Genomic DNA, 26,052 nt, shown 5'->3' with positions numbered 1-26,052 from the left:
TAGGGAGGCTTGAAGGATCTAGTGCATCTTAGCTGAAAGTGGCTTGTCTCAAACAGACGTGAGAAGGCCCAGCTTTGAAAGGATTCAGGATCAGGGCAACCTGCTGTCCTTCACTGGTGCAGCCGCTTGGCCTCTACTGATTCCACTGACCCAAGTGATCATACACAGTGGCCTCTGCCCCTGTGATAGCAATCAGTCCAGCCAACCAGATGCACCTGCAGCAGGACCATAGAATTCCAAACTAGAATAGACTTCAGTACCCCCTTAGTTCATGGATCAGCTCTACAGCTTCTCTTACAAATGGTCATCCCATCCCTTCTTAAACGTGGCAGGGCAGCCAATATCAAGATACCCTCACAGAAAGAATGTGGCTCCTAATTTTAATCTTCTTCCCTTTAAATTCTACCCTTTGATGCTAGTTTTGGACCTCTTCAGATATACGGAAACATAAAACTCTTTAAAGAATTTAGTCAGTCTTTACACATTTGGACAAAAGACTCATATCTCCTTTAAAGCTTCCTTTTTCCAGGCGAAATATGCCTAGACTCTCCAGTCATTCCTTCTGCGGCATAATTTTGAATCTCTTCATCATCCCAGTCACTTTTTTTTTTTTTTTTGAGATGGAGTCTCGCTCTGTCGCCCAGGCTGAAGTGCGGTGGTGGGATCTTGGCTCACTGCAAGCTCCGCCTCCCGGGTTCAAGTCGTTCTCCTGTCTTAGCCTCCGAAGTAGCTGGGACTACAGGCGCACGCCACCACGCCTGGCTAATTTCTTGTATTTTTAGTATAGACAAGGTTTCACCGTGTTAGCCAGGATGGTCTCGATTTCCTGACCTCATGATCCGCCCGCCTCGAGCTCCCAAAGTGCTGGGATTACAGGCATGAGCCACTGCGCCTGGCCCATCACAGTCACTTTTTATCAGGCTGGATTCTGAGTTGACTCTGGGGTTTTCTTCAAATGTGTCAACCATGTGCCCTTGGATGGCATCAGATCAGGGGGAGTAGAGCAGGCCTCTCACCTCCTTTTCCCCTACGACTGCATTCGCCTCTGGGGCAATTCCTTTCTTTTAACTGCAGTTGTGTTTGAGCCCACCTTTCCAGTCAGTGGCAGAAGGCTGGCCTGGAGTGATAGCCAAGCTCTGACTTGCCTGTGCCATCTAGGGGCACCAGAGTGGCCAGCAGTGCCTTACCCACCCTTAGAGAGAGTCAGCCCCTGTCAGCTCCACAAGGGATAGTCCCACTCTTACCACAGGCATGGGCCAGAGCCGGGCCCTGATCTCAGCTGGACCAAGGAGACCCCTGCCCTGGTCAGTTAGCTGTGAGGTGCCTCACTGGAAGGCCATCGAGACATGGAAGCTGACCTTGCCTTTTGGGATGGTCATGAGAGAGTAGCGAAGCCTCATGTGTTAGTCCGTTCTCACACTGCTCTAAAGAAATACCCAAGACTGGGTAATTTATAAAGGAAAGAGGTTTAATTGACTCAGTTCAGCAAGGCTGGGAAGGCCTCAGGAAACTGACAATCATGGCAGAAGGTAAAGGGGAAGGAGACACCTTCTTCACAGGGCAGCGGGACGGAGTGAGTCGCAAAGGGGAAGAGCCCTTTATAAAACCATCAGATCTTGTGAGACTCCCTCACTATCACGAGAACAGCATGCTGCCCCCACGATCCAGTCGCCTCCCACTGGTTTTCACCCTTGACATGTGGGGATTGTGGGATTACAATTCGAGATGAAATTTGGGTGGGGAAACAGAGCCAAACCCTATCACCTCGTATCTACTGCAGATATGAAGAAGGCTCCCGGAAGCAAAGAAAAGAATCCGCAAGGCCCCACAGAGATAGAAACAGGGAAATTAACCAGCGACTTTTCACTTCCCAGAAGTCCCCACTAACCCTCTTTCAACTGGTTTCCATGAGGTTTCTCTGAAATGAATCCACTTTTAAACGTAAGACTCCTTGTATGAATGTTGGTTCTGAACAAATAGTCCCTTGACTAGGCCCCTAAGCAAGTCTTTGAACCTTACTTAGTTTTCCTTCTGGATATACTGAATTGAAGTATGGTGGGCTCCTCCCACTCTGCGATTCTGTGTCACATCATCCCATTCTATACTTCTGTACTTGGGAGGGCTTTAAGAATAAAAGCCTAAGGGTATAACTTTATACGGAACCCTTGGTAAATTTCATCTTGTGTTTTGGTTAATCTTCCAAAACATCTCACATTTTGGAATATGTTTGGGGCTTTGATTAGCAAAAAGTAAATTAAAGAACAAGTTGAGAGCAGTGGCTTCACACATCTTCTCAGAAACCTATCAAAGGGTTGTCTCTCACATCAGATGAACTGTCGAGGAATTCTATTTATAGATGGCTTAGCAATTCATTCATTTCTCAATTTCACCAGAGGTTAGTTATAGACTGAGGGGGTGCTTTTCTAACTTCAGCAGAAATACACGTGAGTGGTAGGTACCAACGTTTTGGTTTACTGTGATCTGTGAAGATGGTTGGTTACCTAAGAACAAGACACCCACATCTTGAAGGACCATGGAAGTGGACTCTGGTATGAACCCATTATGAAAGGTCAGATACACCACACAAAGAACTAGTGAAACTCAGATTAGTCAATTTGCCATTTGTTAGCAACACAGGCATAAAGAGTTGGTGGGAAAGGATGTAGGAATTTTGGCTAAAAGAAGCTTTTGGCTTATCTTCAGATTCCAATTATGCAAGGCTATCCCCGTCCCTCATTACCACAGATAAATTAAACATCAGCTTAGAGTTCAACTTGGCAACTTGGAGAAAACAAAGAATATATCTTTGAGGCAAAATGTGGGCTGTATCTATTTGTGGTTCATATGTGCTCCAAAAAGACAGGCAGGCAGAAAGCAAGACTGCCTCTCCCAACTGCAGCATTAAATAGCAGAGGCAATGGGAACGTTGGGTATTTCTTGGACACACCGTGCTCTGTGGGAAACAGACACTTCTGAAGATACTGTTCAGAGATGCTTAAGGAAAAGACAAAAAGCAGAAAAAGGAGGAGGAGGCACATGCATTCAGGTCACCTGCAGTTACCATCCACGGACAGCTTTTTGCAGTTCATCCTGGGTAACTGTCATGCTCATGTGAATGAGCCATTGAGGTCCATGTCCTTGTGTGTGGTCTTTGACATCAGCCAGAACAACTCCAAATCCCGTTGTCTGGAATATAGACACCCCTCAGCCCGTCAAGCCCCGCACTCCCCCGCCCCATTCTATTAGCTTTTATTTGACTTCATTTTCTTCCCTTCCTAGTCACTCTATTCTTTTGCTTCGACTGCTCAGCAAGTCCCATCCCTGGGTGAATCCATCAGTTGGCCTCAGTTTCTCCATTCAGCAAATGGGTATAAGTAGAGCTACCCCATGGGGTTGGCATGATGCTGAAATGAGATATGCATGTTAAGGGCATGGCTCCAGGCCTGCAAGCGGCACCCACTCAGTAGATGGCAGTTCTCTACACCCTATGATCTCTCCCTCTCTACCGTATCTTCCCTCTACTTACAAACAGGTTCTTTGTCCTACTTTTGAAAAATCCTTTAAAGCTACAGAACATCCCTCCTTCTCTTCAACACCAAAGATCATGAAAGACTGGTGTGCTCACTGCCTCCTCTTCCTCAGTGTCCACATTCCCACCACCACTGTCGTCTGATTGCAGCCCCATCATTCCCCTTCTCCACCCCTATCCTGCCTTGTCTCCTGACTCTAGCCTCTCAAATGCAAACCCTCAGTGTGATCCTCTATGCTTACCTTATTTTCTCTCCTTATATCCAATAGGTCACTAGATTTAGTCAATCCTCTCCCAGAAATGTCACCTGCCTTTGCATTTCCACTGTCTCAAAGCCAGTTCCCTCCTCCCCCACCGGTTCAGATCAGGACCTTCATGACTTATCTCCCTGCTCAGTCTTGGCCTCTCAGATCCATCTTCACACCCAACTCTACTTAAAACTCTCAGGGGTTCTTCATCATCTCCAGGACAATGTCTGAACCCCTAAGCATGGCACATGGGGCCTTGCCTGTGGCCTCACACTTCCCCTGCTGGGGTCCATGCACACATGAGCGTGACACATGACTTCCATACCAGGTCCCGCTCCCCTGCCACTCTCCCTCTAGCTAGACCTCCCTTGCCCTTTCACTTTTGATTAAACTCCTTGTCTTCCCATAAGACCCAAATCAAGCATCACTGGCTTGGTAAAGGCTTCCCCAACCTCCTGCTCAGGGGCCCGCGGCACTTTGCTGGTGCTGTAACTTACCTTCAGGAATGTAGCCTCCCCCGTAGTAGGCTGCAGATGGTGGGGATCTTAACCATGGTGACAGCTTCAGCACTTGGCATGGAGTCAGGCTCATAACAGGTGACCAAATACCACATGCTGTGCAATTAATAAAATGAAGGAAGAGGCTAGACGCAGTGGCTCAAGCCTGTAATCCCAGCACTTTTGGAGGCTGAAGTGAGTGAATTGCTTGAGGCCAGGAGTTCAAGACCAGACTGTCCAAAATGGTGAAACCCTGTGTTTACTAAAAATATAAAAAAATTAGTCAGGTGTGGTGGTGCACGCCTGTGATCCCAGCTACTCAGGAAGCTGAGACAGAAAAATCACTTGAACCCAGGAGGCAGAGGTTGCAGTGAGCCGGGATCACTCCTCTACACTTCAGCCTAGGTGACAGAGTGAGTGAGACTCTGTCAAGAAAGAAAGAAAAGAAGAAAGAAAGAAAAGAAAGAAGGAAGGAAGGAAGGAAGGAAAGAAAGAAAAAGAGAAGGAAAGAAAGGAAGGAAGGAAGGAAGGAAGGAAGGAAAGAAGGAAAGGATGGAAGGAAAGGACAGAAGGAAGGAAGGAGGAAAGAAAGGAAAGGATGGAAGGAAGGAAAGAGGAGAGAAAGAAAGAAAGAAAAAGGAAGGAAGGAAGGAAAGAAAGAAATGGGCTGGGTGTGGTGGCTCACTACTATAATCCTAGCACTTTGGGAGGCCAGGGCGGGCGGATTGCCTGGGCTCAGGAGTTTGAGACCAGCCTGGTCAACACGGTGAAACCCCATCTCTACTAAAATACAAAAAAAAAAAAAAAAAAAAAAAATTAGGCAGGCGTGGTGGCATGCAACTGTAGTCCCAGCTACTTGGGAGTCTGAGGCAGGAGAACTGCTTGAACCCGGGAAGCGGAGGTTGCAGTGAGCCGAGATCACGCCACTGCACTGCACTCCAGCGTGGGTGACAGAGTAAGACTCTGTCTCAAAAAAAGAAGGAAGAAATGCTTTGAGAACCTCTGAACCCAGAGGAGGCCCCTTGCCTGTTCCTGCACTGATACTTCAGTATAGACATGAGGGCTAGAGAAAGTCTAGAGGCTAAATAATGAATCTGTTGTCTGGAATGGAGAGGTGGTTTTGACCAGAGGCTGCAAACAAGGTCTAAGTTTGGTTCAGCTAGTGCTTCTCAGCTCACTGAATTCACAGGCTTCATGGAGAGGAAGACTTTGCCCCACATAGAGGTGAGCCACCAGTGTGCACTTACTGCCATGTCTGCTTAGGGCAGGGCCATACAGAGATAAGAATGTCAAAATAAGTCTTGAGAGTCTAGCTAAGCAAGAACTAGGACAGGTTGGAAGAGGGAGGCACAGGCCAGAGAAATAGCCCATTCAGCTTTGCAGACACTCCCCTGGTGGGCTGAGCCCTGTGGCCCTGGTGGGTGGAGGTTTCCCAAGACAAATTCCACTCAGGGACTTTGGAAATCCAGAGGCCTGACCTGAAGGCAAGCTGGCAAAGCAGTGCATCACCAAACAGCAGACGTTGTGGTTTACAGCAAAGACCAAAGGGAAGCTTAGGATTTGGAGACCTTCATGGCAAGAGTAATGGAAATAAAATCTGCTCTGCTCAGAGCAACTCGAAGAGAAACAGGACCAGCCACATGGAACCAGAACAGATGGGCTGTACGGGAGGGATGCTCATCAGCACTGCTGTGGGGGAGGGAACATGCACAGGCTTGCATGGCCCTGTCAGGGATTCTAGGTGACACTATCAACATGTGACAGCTGACACGGAGGTGGCATCAGCAGAGGTTAATGGATGACTCAGAGGCATTATTTATTACTGTTATTTTTGCCCTCCCTCACAGTGGTTTATAGAAAGCGCTTTGTCAAGATTTCCAGACCCAGCCATGTACAAATGACATAAGGCAGATTCTCAGGGGAGCCCCTCTCTGACTCAGGGCTGTGAGCTAGCAGGCAGCAGGGAAGCACAAAGCATTAGCTGAGCAGCACCAAATCAAAATGGCAAATGATACTCTGGCCCCCACCACAGCAAGCAGGCAGCCTAAAGCCCAAGGGACTGAAGAGGATGGGTCAGGATGGGCCTACTGGGCCATCTGCTGCAAAGGAGCAAACATTCTTCAAGGTGACCAAACCTGGATTCTTTTAAAAATATCAGCAAGTCAGTTGCCCTCCTAATGGCAGTGCATATAAATTATACTTGGAAACATTTGCCAAAGGACTGATCAATCCCATGATTTATTCAGGGTGATCTATATCAACAAAGATGGTAGAAATTCCAGGCCAATGCATAGAAAGTTTAACATGTGTGGTAGAACTAGGGTCTTCCTCTTACTAGAATGAACTACTCTAACGAGAGTGATACTGCAGCAGTTTTTTCTTTGGATCTATCTATTTACCTACCTATCTATTTATTTATCATCTGTCTGTTGCTGGAGACAGGGTTGGATTGGGCAAGAAGAAAAGGCATTTGCCTGGATGTGCATCAATAGATAATAACAGAAGCTTTCTAGAACCTCAGAATCTTTCCCTTTATTCATGTATTTGCATGTTCTATTGTTTCTTTCTTTCTGCTTTTTTTTTCTTTTTCTTTTTCTTTTTCTTTCTTTTTTTTTTTTTGAGACAGAATCTCCCTCTGTCGCCCAGGGTGGAGTGCAGTGGTGCGATCTTGGCTCACTGCAACCTCCGCCTCCTAGGTTCAAACCATTCTCCTGCCTCAGCCTCCTGAATAGCTGAAATTACAGGCGCCTGCCACCATGCCCAGCTAATTTTAATATTTTTTAGTAGAGACGGGGGTTTGCCATGTTGGTCAGGCTGGTCTCCAACTCCTGACCTCAAGTGATCCACCTACCTTGGCCCCCCAAAGTGCTGAGATTACAGGCGTGAGCTACCATATCTGGCCTCTTTCTGCTTACTTTTGAGGCACAGGTCCTTCTTTTGGATTTAGAAACCCAAAGAGGTGAGTGATCACATTATGACTTGGATTTTTAGTTCCCTGAGTCTGAACTTGCCTACTATCATATGCCCAAATTATCTTTATGAAAAGTTCATCAAGCTTCTCCAGGAACCAAGGAAACCAGAAGATGGGTTTTGTGATCGCTTACAAACTGACCCTGGAGAAGATCACTGAGCCACTGGGGAGTTGCTTGAGCTGTAAGTATCTCTGTGGCAAGCTCCAGAATTCAATGATATCCTGAGACGGGCATCTGCATCTTGAGAGAGACAAACCCATGCTGAAGAAGGTTGGGGCTCAGGACATGCTTTCCCTTGGGTACCATGTTGTTAGACCACTTGTAGTGTGATTGGCCATGTTTCTTTACACCTGCACAGCCTCATCATAAATAGTCAATGCTTGCAGCTACTCTGCAACATCTGGGGCCTGTAGCAGCTGGAAAAGTGATGAGGTAAGGGTGAGTGGCTAAAAGGAAGAAGGGGCCAGAGAGCGTCCAGGCTGCCAAAACCAATCTGAGGCGATCGTAAGCATGGCCAAGCTGCTTCTTATGAACTGAGTTTTCCTTCATTATGAGCCAAACCCAAATCGTACCCTTTGCAGAGCCTACCTATCTATTTGGGGCATGAACAGCATGCACAGCTGTGCCTGTGATAAACAGGTTAGATCGGGAAGATCTCGGAAGAAAACAATCCGGGCTGATGCAGTCCAGTGGTTTCTCAGCCAAGGGGGTTGGATAGAGGCAAGGCCAGGAGAAGAGGGAACAAAACTTGAGCTCATCGTACCAAAGGGACACAGCCTTAAGGACAGCAGTATTCCAATCACATGTTCGCATTACAGGAAACAGTAAATGGAGAAGCCAATGAGAAGGCCTAGGATACTTCTTTGGAAAAACCTAACAAGGCCCTTGAGCCTCAGCCAGGATTATACAAGGGCCGTTCGCACTTGGCTGAAGACTTGACTCTGGGGAGAACTTATGTCAAACACTCCCTGGATATGTGCTCATAGGAATGATGAATATTTCTGATTCTGGAGCTACTCTGGGGCCAAGCAGAGATCCAAGATCCCTTTGGTCTAAGTAAGCAGAACAGGGGTCCTCCCAACCTCCTGGCCCTCATGTGCAGGGAGGTAGTTGTCGGCTCATGACTTCAAGTTGGCTGCACCAAGCTTCTCATGACAGTCTGGACGGCTCGTCTTGGTGTTACAGGCAGTAGTCATCGCAGCTGTGTTATGAGAGGGTAACAGAGTCAGGGAAGAATTCAGGGCACTGGGAGGAATTAAAAGATAGGCTTCATCAGAGTCACCAGCGCTTTCCTGTTTTTAGGATATGTAATTACAATGTCTGTATTCAGTTTAAGATCCAGCTTCCTGTGCTGACTCAATCCACAATAGCCCTTACCTCAGGCTGCATATCTACAGTACATGCATTGCCTTGAATCGCTCCTGAATATTTCCTGTACATACCATATTCTTCCCATTTTATTTTATTTTATTTTATTGACAGAGTCTTGCTCTGCTGCCCAGGCTTGAGTGCAGTGGCATGATCATAGTTCACTGCAGCCTCAAACTACTGGACTCTCATGATCCTCCCGTCTCAGCCTCTTGAGTAGCTAGAACTACAGGTGCACATCACTACACCTGGCTAATTATTTTTTCTTATTTTTAGTAGAGGTGGGGTCTCCCTATGTTGCCCTGGCTGGTCTCGAACTCTTGGCCTCTAGAAATTCATCTTTCTCAGCCTCCCAAAGTGTTGGGATTCCAGGCATAAGCTCACCATGCCTGGCCTCTTTTTATTTCAATAATCCCATTATCTCTGTTGCTATGTGCCTGTAATGGAATTTGAAGAGAAGTAAATAATAGTTCTTGTCATGAAGGAGTTTATTGTCCAGTGAAAGAAATGGGTGCATAAATAATGGCATCACTAAGGAAGCGCAGAGACAGAGCCTTGGGGACTAGATTGGCCAGTGGGGTTCACAGGCGTAAGAACTGGACTAGGATGTTTTTCACCAGAGACCGTGGGTGTGATTTTATACCAAAAACCAGAAGTATAAGACAGATGAGGCATTATTGTGGAAAATCATATGGAAATCTAAAACTAATGAAACTGAAGTGGCCAGAAATTGGAAATAAAGGGGTGGGGAGCAAAGGATAGGAGACCTGGAGCTGAGAACAGTGAAGAGGGAACCGGAGTGCCTGCCTAAAAGAGCTGGTGTTCACACCTTTTGGGGGCCACCAGGACAAAGTGTGTGGGCCACCTGGACTTGAGGGATGAGGGATAGAGTGACAAGGGATCAGGGATGGAGTGATAAGGGGAAAGAGATTTAAGAGATGCTTAGGAAGTAATTGGATAGCAGGCATGAAAGAGAAGGAGGCACCTAAGATAATCCTGAGGTTCTAGCTTGAAGGCTGCCTGGGAAATCATGGTGATCACAGAAACTGTTACAGAAGCAAACTTGAGGGGGAAGGGGATGAGTCCGTTTGGGTTATGTTGTATTAAAGGTTTTCAGGTAGACTCACTGTTGGGTAGGTAGTTGGAAATGCAGTTTCTGCACCCCTAAGGTTTAAGCCAAGACTGGAGATCTGCCTCTGGGAGTCATCAGCCAGGAGAAGCAAAGGATGTTTGCTCAGAGAAAGTGAAGAGCTGGTCCCAAGACTGAAACTGAGAGATCATCACATCCCAAGAGCAGGCGTGAGCACAGGAGCCATCCTGGTGGCGCGGCGCTGGCAGAAGCTGAGCCGGAGCCATGACGGAACACTGAACCACAGCAAAGTGGAGGATGGGAAAGTAGGGACAGTGAATGCAGCCTTTTTATAGAATGAAGATTGGTGCCAAAGGGAAGGGGTGAAGTGGAGCAGTAGTTTGGAGGAAGGGAGAGTTGCTGACACGTTTTTGAGAATCAGGGTCTTGTCATGTTTGTAGGACATGGGAAAGGGGCCAGATGAGGAGACAGGATTGAGGGCTGAAGATAGAGCTGTGCTCACAGAGGGCTAGAAGTCTCAGAGGAGGGGCAGCGAGGGGTCAGGTGGCAAGGTAGCCTCTAAAGAGCTTCCACCCTTCTTTTTCTAAGGTGAAAGGTGGGTAGAAGCTGGGTAAAGTGGTGGAGCCGCCAGGCAACAAAATACAACCCTGCTCTAGGGAGTGTGTGTGTGTGTGTGTGCGCGCGCGCGCGCACGCGCGTGTACACGCACATGTGCGTGTATGTAATGCAAACCATGCTATGTTGCACTTAGGGGTCATGGTTTCGACCATGGCCATTTCCTCTCCCTTAGATAGCAATCTCATTGAAGGCAAGAACTGTGGCTTCAGCTTCTTTTGTTGTCCCAATAGCACAAAATGCAAGAATTGAGGCAGTCATGAATGCACCTGACCCTGATCATCATTGCCTTCTGTCTCTCAGATGACCTAGGCAAGTCTTTAAGAAGCATGGAGTATCAGGACTCATCATCTTTTGAGAGCTGGGCTGTGCCTTTGAAAGTTACTTGTATTATCCTGGCACATCTTGCAAGCATTAATTTAATAGGAAGAAGTTGGGGAGAAAAACCCAACACAGAGTTGAAACCTAACAATAGTCACTTGGTGGAAAGAGAGGATATTTAAAAGGAGCAAAGACAGTTTTCTTTCCTCTAAGTTGCTATCTTCTTTAGAGTCAGATTGAGCTGGAAGGTCCCAAGATAGCAATTTGACACATTTGCTGTTTTAGCTTCCTTCTTGGTCTCTTTACCATACACAACAGGGCACACAATACACTCCCCATAAACATAGGATAAAGCAAGCTTGAGAGTCATCACTAACCAAGCAAAGGGCAGCATGGTGTGGGCTTCATTACCAGGTGCAGTAAGCTTATGCCTATAATCCCAGTTAGATGTTTGACATGGACCTACTAGGACATTTCCTCTGTCACCCCCTGCCCTCAGCTCTGCTTTTCCTGGACACTCACAGCATTTTAAGTTCACTCTCTCCATGTTAAGCACTTGATTATAGTTCATTTAGCACTTTCATGGTGCTTCCTATGGCATAGTACAGTTACTGATGCTCACACATATCTTATTTCCTTCTCAAATCAAGTCCTAAGTTGCCGGAGAGTGAGGTCCATGACTGATTCATCTTTATATTCCCATTATACTGAAGAGATTAGACATGGAATAAATATTCGTTCTTGAATTAATAAATGATTCACTGTTTCATGTGTTATTAGACTTCTTTGAACCACAGCTTTCTTGTCTATCAGATGAGGAAGATGAACTAGATTCTACAAGGTCCTCCTCACTGAAACTTGCAAGTATTTTATGATTCTCTTTTCTGTGCTGACTTCATGTACACTAGAGACTCATTCGTAAGTGTGAAGCAATGTCTTTAGCCCTCTGCTAAGATATATGCATTTAAAATTTAAAATCTAGATGGGGAGACAGGAATAACCCATACGAAAATAGCCCAAAATATGACAAGTTATGTTTACTGAAGTCTGAATTGTGTGATAGACCCTGGAGATGAGAGCACAAGAAGAAAACTGATGCCAGATGTACAAGTTTGGGTGGTAAACCTTCAGGAAGCCTCTGTTATCACTCAAAACACCCTGGAAAGAACAGCATTTTAAGTGGTATCTAATACAATTTAGCTAATTGCTATTGAGGAAAAAGAAGAGGGTGGAATCAGAGATCTAACTTCTTCCTCAACAGTGAGTAGAAATAGGACTGTTGTGTTTTGTTGGGGGAATGTAAAAGGATTGACCTGGAGAGAGTCTGAGAATACCGTTGGGTGTCTTGGAGGTCGTGAATAGCCTCAATTGCAAGAAAATACTGGGCTCTTGTGGGGACACAAAAAGGTCCAGGCATGGGGGAGAAAAGGAGAGTGAGAGGGGACTACTGAAGGCAAACTTCTGCCTGGCTCTGCTAAGGAGAAGCCTCATGGACAAGGCTGGAAAGAGAATGAGAAGTACTGATTTGTAATGTGGAGCAATGAAGCGGGCTAGTATCTTGTCCCTGTAAGATGTGTAAGCACTTTCTCTTTTTTTGTTTGAGATGGAGTCTCACCCTGTGGCCCAGGCTAGAATGCAGTGGCACAATCTCGGCTCACTGCAAGCTCTGCCTCCCGGGTTCATGACATACTCCTGCCTCAGCCTCCCGAGTAGCTGGGACTACAGGCACCTGCCACCATGCCGGACTAATTTTTTTTTTTTTTTTTTTTTGGTATTTTTAGTAGAGATGAGGTTTCACCATGTTAGCCAGGATGGTCTCGATCTCCTGACCTCGTGATCTGCCCACCTCAGCCTCCCAAAGTGCTGGGATTACAGGCATGAGCCACCGCACCTGGCCAAGATGTGTAAGCACTTTCTGTGCCACAGGTCAATGAAATGAGCAGATGGATACAGAAGGGGTAGGGGAGTCCATTTCCCTCCACCAGCAGAATCAAAGTCTTCTACCCTCTCCTTCCTACATGTGCTTCCCAAGAGTGGACTTGAGTAAGCCCCAAGGGAAGCATTTTAGGGTAGGGTGATGATGGACCCCATGGCTTCCTGGCCCTGGGAATCCGAGTGAGTGTTCACTTCCAAGTCAGTTTAATCACATCCAAACCCCTCCTGGAGGCTTAAAAGGGAGATTCAACCGGGGTAACCCCAAGAGGAAGCCCCAAGAGAGCCTATGAGAGGGCAAGAGATTATTTATTAGCAGGAGGATCTTCTCTTGGGGGCTTTTTCTCTTCTTATCAGGAAGCACTAGTTTCATTTTTCCCAAACCTGAGAGATTTAAAATAGGAATGCATGAGGCCACTTTCCAGGTTTTGCAGAGCTCAAACCTCAATACTTGTCAACACTGGTAATGTGAATAGTGGGACCAGGGACTCAGTTGTTAGCATCATGAGACCTCCTCAGGCCCCTGAGCTAAGCCCACTACCTCAGATCCCCGGTCTACAATCTGGGTTCTCAGGAGCATTTCCTCCTGGGGTGTGTGTGTGTGTGTTTGTGTGTGTGTGTGTGTGTGTGTGTGTTTTAATAGCCCATTTGAAGTGCCCTCTTCATTCTTCGCAATCTCCCCTTGCTGGCAATCATTCCCCAATAACAGCATAGGACGGAGAAGCAAAAACCGTGAGGCCGTGATCTCCTTACCAGGGCCCAGGATGCACCTTTGCAGGAGGCTCAAAACCCTGTTCCAACCCCATAGGGTGGCTCTTGCCCTAGGAAAGGAAAAGACTCAGGGACAGAGGGAAACCCCAGAGGTAAACCAGTAACTTTCCCTTCAGCTCAGTCTGCTTTCTCCTGCCTGCCCATGGCCAGTGATCATTTCCTTAAGTCACTTGCAACATTAAGGAAGTGCCCTTGAATCTTGGCCTAGGGCTTGCATTGGGTTCAGTCCCACTTCAGAGGCTCAGTTTGAAGTGCTCAAGCATTGAAAGCTTCCTCTTTGCAGTTCATTCCAATCACGAGTCAAGTTCTCTTCAATTCTGCAAATATTTGGATTTGGGGCCAGGCCAAAATATATAAATCAAAGTCACAAAGGCTAATAGTTTCAATGGACTTGCAGAGCAATGAAGGAAACATGCTCATTAAAATGGCAATACCTAATAATACTTCATTAATTTATTCAACAAATATTCTGCTGCAACACAGGTCTGTCTCACAAAGCTCACACTCTAGCTAGGAGGTGGTCATAACTGAAGTCAACAAAGAAAGACAGAGAACAATGACTAAATGCTATGGTCTGATTTTTTGTGTCCCCCCAAAATTCGTATGTTGAAATCCTCAACCCCAAAGTGATGTGTATTAGTCCATTTTCACACTGCTGATAAAGAGATACTTGAGACTGGGCAACTTACAAAAGAAAGAGGTTTAATGGACTCACAGTTCCACATGGCTGGGGAGGCCTCATAATCATGGTGGAAGGTGAAAGACACTTCTCACATGGCGGCAGACAAGAGAAGAGAACTTGTGCAGGGAAACTCCCCCTTATAAAATCATCAGCTCTCGTGAGACTTATTCACTATCACGAGAACAGCACTGGAAAGACCCACCCCCATGATTCAATTACCTCCCACCTGGTCCCTCCCACAACACATGGGAATTGTGGGGGCTATAATTCAGGATGAGATTTGGGTGGGGACACAGCAAAACCATATGGTCATGGTATTAGAAGGTGGGGCTTTGGGAGGTGATTAGATCATGAGGGTGGAGCCTTCATGAATAGGATTAGTACCCTTATAAAAGAGACCCAGAGAACTCCCTTACCTTTTCTATCATGTGACAATGAAGAAAGAAGGCACCATCTATGAACGTGGAAGTGGGTCTTCACCAGACATCAAATTAGCCAGTACCTTGGCCTTGGACTTCCCAGCCTGCAGAACAGTGAGACATACATTTCTGTTGTTTATGAGCTGCCCCCTCTACGTGTTTTGTTTAGCAGCCTACATGGACTGAGACTAGCCTTGTTATAATGAGACAATGGTGACAACCTCTGTTAGAGAGGAAGGTGTGGAAGGCCTGTCTGAGGAGGTGATATTTAAACAGAGACCTGGAAGATACACAGTGAGAATTCCAGGGAAAGAGAGGAGGGAATCATTTGTGCAAAGGACCTGAGGCAAGAGGAAAGACCTGAGGCAGTTCCAGGAAGTGCCAGGAGGCTGATGGTGCTAGAAGGAAGAGGAGCGTGGTGAGAGTGAGGTCAGAGATGGCCCAGTGGGGCAGGCATGTGGTCACCGAAGAATGTGGACTCATTCTAAACTTGTTGGGATGTGAACTGGCCCCGCATGGAGAATGGGCTGAAGGAACACAGACGCAGCAGCAGAACCGGTGAGTTTTGCCTCAGGGAAATTCACATTCAAGGGGACAGTCACCTCAGTCTGAAGGGTACCTGGGAGTTTGACAGGTGAAGAGACCTCTTTCAGGCAGAGAGAACAAAATAAGCCACAGTAAGGACGCTTGGGCCTGCATAGAAGTAGAAGGAAGATGAGGGGTGACTGAAAGGAAGAGCAGTCAAAGATGAGGCGGGGAAGCGAGCCAGCTGGGTGTCAGGAGCAGGCTCAGGGACTTAGGCTTGGCTGGTGAGCAGTCAAGGTGCACACAGCTGTTCCTGGGTAGCGCCTCTCATGGTGCCCTTGACTCCACCGGGGTGACTGCTGTGCCTGGGGCTGCTGGTTAGGATGCAAAAGCACTTTAGAGTGAAGGTCACCTCGGGCAACAGGCAAAACAGACGGGGCTGAAGTGAGCGCCATTCGCCACTTGAGCCCTGAAGTGTCCCAGTGCCCTGCGCGGTTGCTAGGAGACACCCATGCAAGCAGGGGTTCAGGAGGGGGTGCAGGAGGCACCAGCCTCAGGCCTCCCTTAGGTTCCAGTACTTCCTTCTCTGCAAAGGCTCTCTGCCAGCCTCAGGCCTCCAGGGCCTTCTCTGAACAACTGTTGCATAAGGGTCCAGGAGAATTCAGTTTTGCTCCCATTACCAGCCACCCGGCATGCGGATCTTGCTAGTCACCACTGTCCCCTGGTACTGGGCTCAGGCTGGGCCTACAATGGGACGTGAAGCCTGCTCTGCCCAGCTGCACCCCAGCCATCTGTTGGCCTCAGATGATTGTGTATGACCCATAAAACTGGGACAAGGAACAGCCTCCCATATCGAAGGCAGATACAGCACTGCTCCAGGCCAGTGCCTCAAGGAATGATGGCCATTGGGCCCCTCCAAGAGGCAGTTTTGAGGAGCCCTGGGGAGTGTCCCCTCTCTTCACATACAATAACATTCACTGGGAGGGAACCAGATACTGGAGCAGTGGTGGAGATTTCATGAACAAGTGGCATCAACAAGGGGCTGCAGGACAGAGGTGTGTGAACACATATGAACCACCTGCTGGAAGCTCCCAGAATCATATGGGCGGGGCAGTGGGGGAGGGGAGGACTCGGTGGGATGCCATAGGTCCTGGGTGGGTCAACGGAGCAGGGGTGTTGCAGCTATGACCATAACTGTGAGACCTCGGAGGAGCTAAGTAAAATGTGTCCCTCTGGAGTTCAGAGATCCCTCACCTTGTACCGATGGCAACGTCACCTCCAAGATGTCCCAGAATAGCTCCAATTCCAGTATCACATGCATGAGTGTTCTTATGTGTACTTTCATTTGTTAGACACCATTTTTCATTCATTGGATTAAAATTTGTTTACTATACCTCCTTCTATTTCATTTATTAATTTTACTAACTTATATAGCACAATGTCTTGCACAGAAAAGACATTGAATACATATCTGCTAAGTGATTGACTAATGGAATCATAGGAATACCTTTCAGATGAATGATGGAAGACTTGTTTTTTAAAAGCAACTTGGCACATTGCATTTGGTTCATAGTCACCTAGCAGCCTCAGCTCAGCTGTAGAGTGAGTGACAGAGCTGTGTTTGACAAAGGGTGAGATGCCTTCGCGTAGCTCGAAATCCAGTCCACACAGAACCAGTCGTTGGAATAGGTCCCCGAAGCCAGGCCACAGCACAGCCAATTCATTGGGCACACACAAAGCACAGGCCCAGCTCAGGGATTTTTCTCTTTCAATTTCCAAGGCTGATTTGAAGACTGACTCTAATGAATCAGGGTCATGGTGAAAGACTAGGGAAAGAATGAAATCGAGATAATCCATTTTTAGCAGTGAATGTCAAAGAGTTATCCCTTTGACTGGGTCTGGTTCAATCAATAGTTAAGAATTTGGTTAACTGCTAATGAGTAATTTATATGTTTTTGTAAGAAATGTATGAGAGAAATAGAAATGGAAAGAGTGGCTCTGGAAGGTTAAAGACAACAAACTTCCCGATAAGGCTGAAGAATCTTCCCTTGGACCCCAGTTCAGTTAATGGCATCTCCCTCCACTCAGTTATTGAATTGGAATCTGTGAGTCATCCTGGACCATCCTCCTCCTCCTTCACCCCCAAATCTAGTTGTTCATCAAATTCTATTGATTTTCACACGTATTTACCTAATCTCTCTCCTTCTCTCTGTAAGACTGAGGAAATGGTGGTACCTACTTCTTAGGGTGGTGGTGACAGTGAAATGTTAAGGCAATAAAGTGTCAAGCACTGTGAACAGCACACCCAATAAATGTTAGTGAATATTCTCTTTTTTTTTTTTTTTTGAGATGAAGTTTCATTCTGTCTCCCAGGCTGGAGTGCAGTGGTGCAATCATAGCTCACTACAGCCTCAAACTCCTGGGCTACAGGGCTTCTCCCATCTCAGCCTCCCAAGTAGCTAGGACTACAGACATGAACTACCACACCTGGTTAATTTTTTATTTTCTTTAGAGGTGGTATTGCACTATGTTGCCCAGGCTGGTCACAAACTCTTGGCCTTAAGCGGTCCTCCTGCCTAGGCCTGATCCCAAAACGCTGGGATTATAGATGTGAGCCACCACACCTGGCCTAAGAAAGACTCTAATCTATTAGGAGCTCAAAACAGTCATGATTTATGTTAGAAAGATAAGAAAAGGTAAACATTTCTTAACCTTTGATGTTGTAAACAGATATAGTACCTATACCTTGCTGTTGTGGTCAAAATTAAAATCCACTGGACTGGGCGTGGTGGCTCACACCTGTAATCCCAGCACTTTGGGAGGCTGAGGCAGGTGGATCATGAGGTCAAGAGCTCGACACCAGCCTGGCCAACATGGTGAAACCCCATCTCTACTAAAAATACAAAAATCAGCTGGGTGTGGTGGCATGCCCCTGTAGTCCCAGCTGCTTGGGAGGCTGAGGCAGGAGAATCACTTGAACCCGGAGGGATGGAGGTTACAGTGAGCCAAGATCACACCACTGCACTCCAGCCTGGGCAGCTAAGTAAGACTCCATCTCAAACAACAACAACAACAATAAAAAAAAACAAAAAACAAAACAAAACAAAAAACACCACTAAAAAATAATTAAATTTTGAGTCATTTGTTAGTCTATATGCATTTACTGATTCAACGATTCTTAAAGTATGATGACGACTACTACCACTATAAGACAGTCTGAAAGAATTTTGTTTTTTCTTATTAAATATAGGTCTTCATCCTTGAACCAGGTGAGAACTTCTAGCTTACTCGGTAAAGTCTAATTAACATGGTGCAGCATTCCATCCATGACAGGGCTCCTGCTGTCTCCAGCCTCATTTCCAGGCACCCCCTGCACCCTTGAGAAGACAACACTTCCATGTCCACCAATTCATTCCTTCCACTCATATTTGCTATGCACCTGATGGTGTCTAGCTCAGGTCTCAGCTCCTGGAAAGAGACAAGGAAGCCCCGGAGTCTGCTTTTTTGGCACTTACCTTCTAGTGCCCCTGAAAAATCATGCTGCATCACACCTGCACATTGTCCTTTCTGCAGAAATGTCCTGTCTCCCTATCTCCATCTGCCAAAGACCCACGCGTAATGCAGACAATTCAGTTTTCACCCTTTGCAGTGAACTTTGTACAGCTCTCCCAGATAAATGGGCTCCCTGTACTGGTTCCTTGCCCGTGCCTCTCTTGTGTGCCTCCCCAGCCGGTAGGGCAATGGTCCTTGATCTGTCAGAACTCCTGGTTGAAGTGTAGGTATTACCTACACAGAGTAAGGCTCCTTAGTGCTATGAAAACCCACTCATATGCTGGCACAGAACTCTCTCTTCCCCCAGCAATTGATCCAGCAATTCTCAATCCAGGCTGCACACTAAAGTCATCGGGGGAGCTTTTTAAAAAGCACCACTGCCAGGTTTCCTCCCCAGAGAATCCAGTTTAATGGGTCTGGGGTGGGGCCCAAGCATAGGTATTATTTATAGGTTCCTTAAGTGAGGCTACTGGACAGCAGGAGTTGAGAAAAACTCATACAGAAGTACAAAAATAAAGGCTGGATGATGGGGCCTTTGAGGAAGCTCCTGCACATCTCACCGGCATATCGAGGGCATGAACTAGGTCATGGGGACAAGGCAGAATCTCACAGGCGCCTCTCTGATGAAAGTGGCACGAAGCACCGCCTTGCAGCGCCGCTCTGGGGCCTGTCTTCTGCCTGGGTCTAGCTTAGTGAGGGCAATGGCAAGAAAGGGTTTGGGAGTTAATAGACTGGTTCATTCCAAGGGTCAAGGGTTGGTGGTTGGTAGCAGTGAGTGGGTCCACGTTAGCCTCCTTACTGGAAGGAGGACCGGTAAGGTTGTCCCCATATTTGCCATCTGAGTGGACACTTCTAGAATCTTCCAAGATGTGCCAATCCTTGACCCTTGGAATTAATAGTCTCTTGACTCCCAAACCCTTTCTTGCCATTGCCCTTGTTAAGTTAGACCCAGGCAAAAGACAGAGGCCAGAGCAACACTGCAAGGTGGTACTCCATGCTCCATTTCAGAGCAGAGCAACCCAAGAACCCCATTTCAGAATCCCCTCAATGAAGGGTATGGAGGAAGGGCCTGATTTGTGTCATGACGGGTAACAACACCACTACCAACATCCGGTTTCTCACCCCTCAGCCCCCGCAAGGGTGCAGTGTGGCTACAGGGGGTGTCTCTGCTGTGATTCCTCCCTTTACAGGGAATGAGTCAGGTCCTCTGAAGAAAAGGTGTAAAAAGAAAAAAGAGTGTATTGTCAATACTTCAAAGCCTCAGTCAGCATCATCTGATCTAGGAAAGCTGTGATGGGGTAGGATAATCGATCACTGCTTAATTTCCACTGGTTTCTGCAGGGTGCAGACCAGGAAATTAGACACTGGGCCTTCCTAGCAGATCAAGAAACCCACGTCAGATACAGCGAAATCAGCCTCTGGCCAGGGACAGAGGCGTGTGGCGTCTTACAAGAAACAAAGAACACAAAGGTTTCCAAGACCATACTCTGAAATCTCTGCTCTTTAGGACAGACTCGGGGCTACTAAAGAAAAAACACAAGGCAGTTTTCCATCTGCTTTTTTCCCCTAGTATCGTCTCCTTACCTCCAAACAAACAAACAAACAAAACAACAACAACAACAACAAAACACTTTGAAAATCCATGAAGCGTTAGCTATTTTTAGAAATTTTAACTTTTTAATTATCTAACCTACATATTTCCTGAGCACTTTAAGTCCGTTTTAATTTTGTGTACTATTTAATGGTAAATCACGGTATATATCCTCAACATAATACTTCATATCCTTGCAGTCCGATTATTCAGTCAGCCTTCACTTCTTCAGACTAATCAATATAACTTCAATTTGCATATATTCTCCGGGTTATTGCAAAAGAAACCTGTTTCAGTGCATTTGAAGTATAAAACAGTGATCATTTTAAATCACACTCAATTGCCCAGCTTTTCACTTGAATAAAATTCAGGTACCATTTAGTTCACAAAGATAATTTTACTTCAAGATTTACAATCGTGCCTCTCATCTAAAGCAATCTTCCTCACCCTCTCCCCAGCACTATTTCTTTCTTACCAGCCCTCAAACCCACAAGGCCTCGTTCAAAAATGATGAATCAAGAAGAAAATATAATGTAAATAGCTGCTGTATTAGAAAAATGCACTGGGAATCTTTGAAAACCAGGGAGAATATATTAATATGCCACATTTCTTTTATCATACAAAGAAAAAAAAGAAAAAGGCAGGCTACGCCTTACAGCAAGGCTGCAACAGTGTGTCCCATGTAGGAAAGATATCTGCAAGGCCATCTGGCCTAACTGCTCACCATTAGCCAAAGCAGGAGCTTTGGGAAGCTCCTGGGAAGTCCAGCCATGTGGGGCTGCCGAAACATCATGGAAAATGCCCAGCGCACACTATGCGCTTCTTCGTTACATTGGCTCAATACCGAGCATGACCGCCTGGGATGGCCCTCTTGCATGGCACTAAGGTTTTATAGGTGACCTGCCACATGTTAGATTTCCGCTTCCTTGGTTCTCCTACAGTGAGGTCTTTGTCCTGAGTTGAGGGGAGGACAGATTTTGGTGGGAAGATGATGATCTGAGTTTAAAGGGGCTCTGGGATGTCCACGTGCAGCTGTTTAGTAGGTTAATGGGAATGCGCATCCAACGCTCTGGAAAGAGGTCCTTGCTGGGGTTGGAAATCTAGGGTCCTTCACATTGGCATGGTTGTTGGAACCAGAGTTGTTGAGGAGCACACGCCTCTGAAGGAGGAAGAACAAGGAACCTTGGGAGCACCAATAATTGCTGGATACATGAGCTCTGCGACAAGAAGGCAAGCAGAAGGCTGTCGTGCCATGGAAACTAAGGCAAGAGAGAGTTACCATGCCAGGGAGGGGTCACGGGAACTGAATACAGTCCTTTGGACTGTAGGCAGTGGAGGATACTATTTAAGATGTCTAAATATAGCTCTAAGCCGGGCGCGGTGGCTCAAGCCTGTAATCCCAGCACTTTGGAAGGCTGAGACGGGTGGATCATGAGGTCAGGAGATCGAGACCATCCTGGCTAACATGGTGAAACCCCGTCTGTAATAAAAAAAATACAAAAAATAGCCGGGCGAGGTGGCGGGCGCCTGTAGTCCCAGCTACTCGGGAGGCTGAGGCAGGAGAATGGCGTGAACCCAGGAGGCGGAGCTTGCAGTGAGCTGAGATCCGGCCACTGCACTCCAGCCTGGGCGGCAGAGCGAGACTCCGTCTCAAAAAAAAAAAAAAAAAAAAAAAAAAAAAATATATATATATATATATATATATATATAGCTCTAGCAATCTGAGCAAGAATAAGTTACAATGAAACAATTATGGGTAAGGGAGAAGCTAGCTAGATTTCACTGGACTAAAAAGGAGTGGCCGGGCATGGTGGCTCACGCCTGTAATCCCAGCACTTTGGGAGGCCGAGGCAGGCAGATCACGAGGTCAACAGATCGAGACCATCCCGGCCAACATAGTGAAACCCCGTTTCTACTAAAAATACAAAAATTAGCAGGGAGTGGTAGCGCATGCCTGTAATCTCAGCTACTCGGGAGGCTGAGGCAGGAGAATCGCTTGAACCCAGGAGGCAGAGGTTGCAGTGAGCCAAAATCGTGCCATTATTACACTCCAGCCTGGTGATAACTTAAGACTCTGTCAAGCAAGCAAGCAAGAAGGAAGAAAAAAAGAAAGTGGGGGGGGGGAGGGGAGAGAGAGAGAGAGAGAGAGAGAGAAAGAAACAGAAAGAAGGGAGTAAATGGCAACAGCAAGATAGGTACACAGAATGAAAAGAGTAGGGAAGGCTGTGTGGACACTTAGCTCTTCTTTCTACAGGTTGTAGAACTTCAATCATCCGACAGGCATGTGAGCACCTTTGGTGTGACAGTCTGTTCAGCACTCGGGCTATAAAGATAAACAAGACAAAGTCCGTGTGCTCAAAGAGCTCTCTGTCTGTGATCCCAGAGTGACATCTGGACAGAGACGTCAAAATACAAAACAATAAATTCTGGACAGAGCAGTACTTAGCACGAGTCATGATCTGGAGGACAAAGACGCAGTCCTTGCTCTCACGGAGCTCACCATTGAGGGATGCCCACAGGCAGCTGTAATAGAGCGGAAGTGATAAATCTTTCACAGAGGGTGTTTTACTCCGGACACCCAGAAAAAAATGAAATTTTAACTGCAGATTCAGAAAGTTCTCCATGAAAAGGCGGCATTTGATTCAAAACTCGAACAATGCGCTATCAAAGCACATGGGCTGGCTGAGACCATCACTTCAGGCAGGGGATGTAGCGTTTTAAGGGGAAAAAATAGTTTTAAAAAGAAACTTCTGGAGACACTGTCTTGATGCCAGGAGTAAACATAAAGTACAAATCTGGAACACAGCGTCAGACTTATTAGGAAAGTTACTTGGATCAGGGCCTCTGAAATCACCCAGACCTGAGCTCCCTAACAGCACTGGTATAGAGCTGGGTTCTGTGCTATGAAGACAGTACTGACATTTCATCTTCCCAAGGTATGTCCCCTGGCTCCGTGATATGGCCGTACAACAAGCCTGCCCTTTGTTACTGTGTGTGCACACGTGTAAGTGCTCTCAACAAATCCATCTGTATTCCTGCCTCTCCTCCAGTGCTTCTCAGGCAGCGACATTACCCTGGCTTCAAGGAAAAAAAAAACCAGACACCGTTGGTTGGAGATCACTGAGTAAACCTACAATGTGCTCATGCTTAAGGCCCTGTCTGTGGTTCCACCATGAAGGTCACATATCCTCTCTCCTAAAAAGACCTCATGTCTCCATTTAAGTATTTGTTTGTGAAAATGCTGTATTGTATTGAAATTATTGTATAAAGATAGGGCCTTGGTACAAAATCTAGGAATGTGAGGTTTAAACACAGTTGGATAAATTTTTTAAAATCACATTGCAACTTTTAATTAAGGCGAGGGAGCTTAATTTAAACAAATAAATGATTAGTGTTGACTACCAGAGTATAAACAAGACTGTAGTTTTAAAATGTAATCAACGTTCTCCCCATTTTCAAACATTATCCTGGTCTGAATTCCTCGCGCTGTCCTCTCTATGCAACAAGAGGCACAGTGAGCTGTGGTCTGGTCTGTTTTTGCAGCCCCTCTTTGGCAACAACAGGATAGAACCCACAGCCATCAAATCAGCCTCTAGGTTGGCTCAAAACATCACAGTGGCCTGGACATGATGGAGTATTTCCAGGCACATAGAAACTTGGCCTTTATTCTTCAGGGTTGTAAATCTGGCACCTCTCAGGATCAGTAAATAAGCTTTTTTAAAAGCCCAAACAAACTATAAGGAAATCCTGCATTCTGAAACAAAAGGTATGAAAGCTAAGTCAAGACCCACACTGCCATTGTGTCGCTTGCCAGGATGTGAGCTGCTGCCTTGGGAGAAAGATAACATGAAAGAGGCCATAATTGCAGGGCTGAGACTCCAGGTCCCATGAAAACAGGATAAAAAATAGCAGCAAGAAGTGTTCCCTGTGCTTTCAGCTGGGCCAGGGTGGTGAAAAAAATCAAAAGAGCAACTCTCTCTTGAACTTGTTCAAGAAATGGAGACACAGGGGGAGGAGAATTAGAAAGAACGCCAAGGCCAAGTTAACGTGTTTAGGAAAAATATCGGGGCGGGAGAGAGAAAAAAAGGCGGAATGATTTAATGCCAGCCAAAGGAACTAAGGGGAAGAAGGTGTGTTTTTATAAACATGTTTGCTTTTGTGTGTGTGCGTGTGTGTGTGTGCATGCGCCAGGGGAAGAGTGTGGAAAAAGAGAAACTAGGTCCATTAATGAAGGAGAAGGGTGTTGCAAGGGAAATGACTAAATTAGCTGAGCTTTTAAACTGCTTTTTAAAAATTAGCTTAAATGAGAAAGATAAAGATAAGAGGTAAGAATGATTGGGAGGATGCAGTCAGTAAACTATTGATAGGGAAGGGTTAAAAGAGTATTTAGAGAAATTGAAGATATGCAAATGAGAGGTCAAAATAACAGTAGCCCAGTGTAGTTAGTGGAACTAGCTGAAGAATTTGGAACACCACAGCGGGACTTCTTTTTTAAAACCACTCAGTCTATAGGGAGTACTAAGAACACACATCCTAACGTTGTATAGCACATTATACTAACATTGTGCATGATAAATGCATTCATTGTTCTCACATTCACGCATTCATCTGAGTCTAGTTTTTACCTTCACTCTTAGCAGCAATGTGATGGGACTGACCAAAAGATGTTTAGAACTCTTTTTAGTATGAAACAGAAACAAAATCACTTCTCCCAGTAATAAAGAAGGACATTGAGGGATTGAGTAATCAAAGGAATTGCTGAAGATGAAACACCAAGTCAGTGACTAAGTTCTGACCCATTTTTAAGAATTCAGACATATTCCCCCAAAAAGAAAGAACGTATTTAATGCAGGCTTTCAGATAGGGAGTCCCACTAGCGCTAGGAACCATTTCTTTTTTTTTTTTTTTTTTTTTTTTTTTGAGACGGAGTCTCGCTCTGTCGCCCAGGCTGGAGTGCAGTGGCTGGATCTCGGCTCACTGCAAGCTCCGCCTCCCGGGTTTACGCCATTCTCCTGCCTCAGCCTCCCAAGTAGCTGGGACTATAGGCGCCCACCACCTTGCCCGGCTAGTTTTTTGTATTTTTAGTAGAGACGGGGTTTCACCGTGTTAGCCAGGATGGTCTCGATCTCCTGACCTCGTGATCCGCCCGTCTCGGCCTCCCAAAGTGCTGGGATTACAGGCTTGAGCCACCGCGCCCGGCCGGAACCATTTCAGAAGTAGACCTTGCCTGCATTTATAACGTGACTCTTGCTGTAGTTAATTTTCCCCATTTGCCTACTCCAAGTTACACTTAGCCAGTGGCACAGCTTAAAATCGGAACACCAAACCATTCTTTCAACCCCTTACCCCAAGTAAATGCCAGAAGGCCTCCAGCTATTCTTTGTGAATTGCAAAATGAACCAGTGTCTGCCCCTTTACCCTTCCAGAGTCGTGGAGTCTAGGTCTATGCCCAAGAGAGATGCATGAAATGTTTTACTGGTTTCTGCAAATAAGCCAGACCAAGGGAGAAAGAGACCTTCAGCAAGTGATAACCAAATGCAAGTTCTGAGAATGTGGAGAAAGTAAGGTTAATCAACACCCCTATACATCTTTTCAGTGTCTCTTGCTGAATTACCCAGCCCTGAGCTAATACCTTGCTGAATCACCCAGTCCTGATGCAGGTTTATGCTGTGTCCTGAATTGGTCTCTAGTGTCCCCTTCAGCTTCTGCCCCTGCAAACTGGGCGGTGCATCCAAGGTCTCCTGCTAACATCTGTCACTCATCGGAGCCACCTGATCTGAAGCGTTGTCAGGGTCAGTATTTTTGTTCTGCCTGCTCTGTTTTGCTAATGGATCAATGGCAGTCAGTAAAGGACAAACCGTGCCGGAAAAGAATGTCCTCTTCCTTCTCAGCTGACTCAGCTCGGGACAGGAAGATGGGGGACATCTGGCATTTGGGGAA

General features: G+C 46.3%; 1 long non-coding RNA gene across 1 annotated transcript; it reads right to left on the bottom strand.

Moving 5' to 3' along the window:
- Positions 1–12,476: 12,476 nt before the first annotated feature.
- LOC144338036 (uncharacterized) lies at positions 12,477–25,872 on the bottom strand. Its single transcript, XR_013411775.1, has 2 exons — positions 25,745–25,872; positions 12,477–14,548 (listed from the first exon to the last, which is right to left on the bottom strand). It is a non-coding gene; the product is annotated as an uncharacterized LOC144338036 (long non-coding RNA).
- Between the last annotated feature and the right edge of the window lie 180 nt (positions 25,873–26,052).

This window comes from Macaca mulatta, chromosome 1 (genome assembly GCF_049350105.2).
Source record: "Macaca mulatta isolate MMU2019108-1 chromosome 1, T2T-MMU8v2.0, whole genome shotgun sequence".
In the NCBI taxonomy this organism is placed as follows: domain Eukaryota; kingdom Metazoa; phylum Chordata; class Mammalia; order Primates; family Cercopithecidae; genus Macaca; species Macaca mulatta.
The sequence above is the reverse complement of the archived record's forward strand: the minus strand, read 5'-3'. Positions and strand labels throughout refer to the sequence as shown.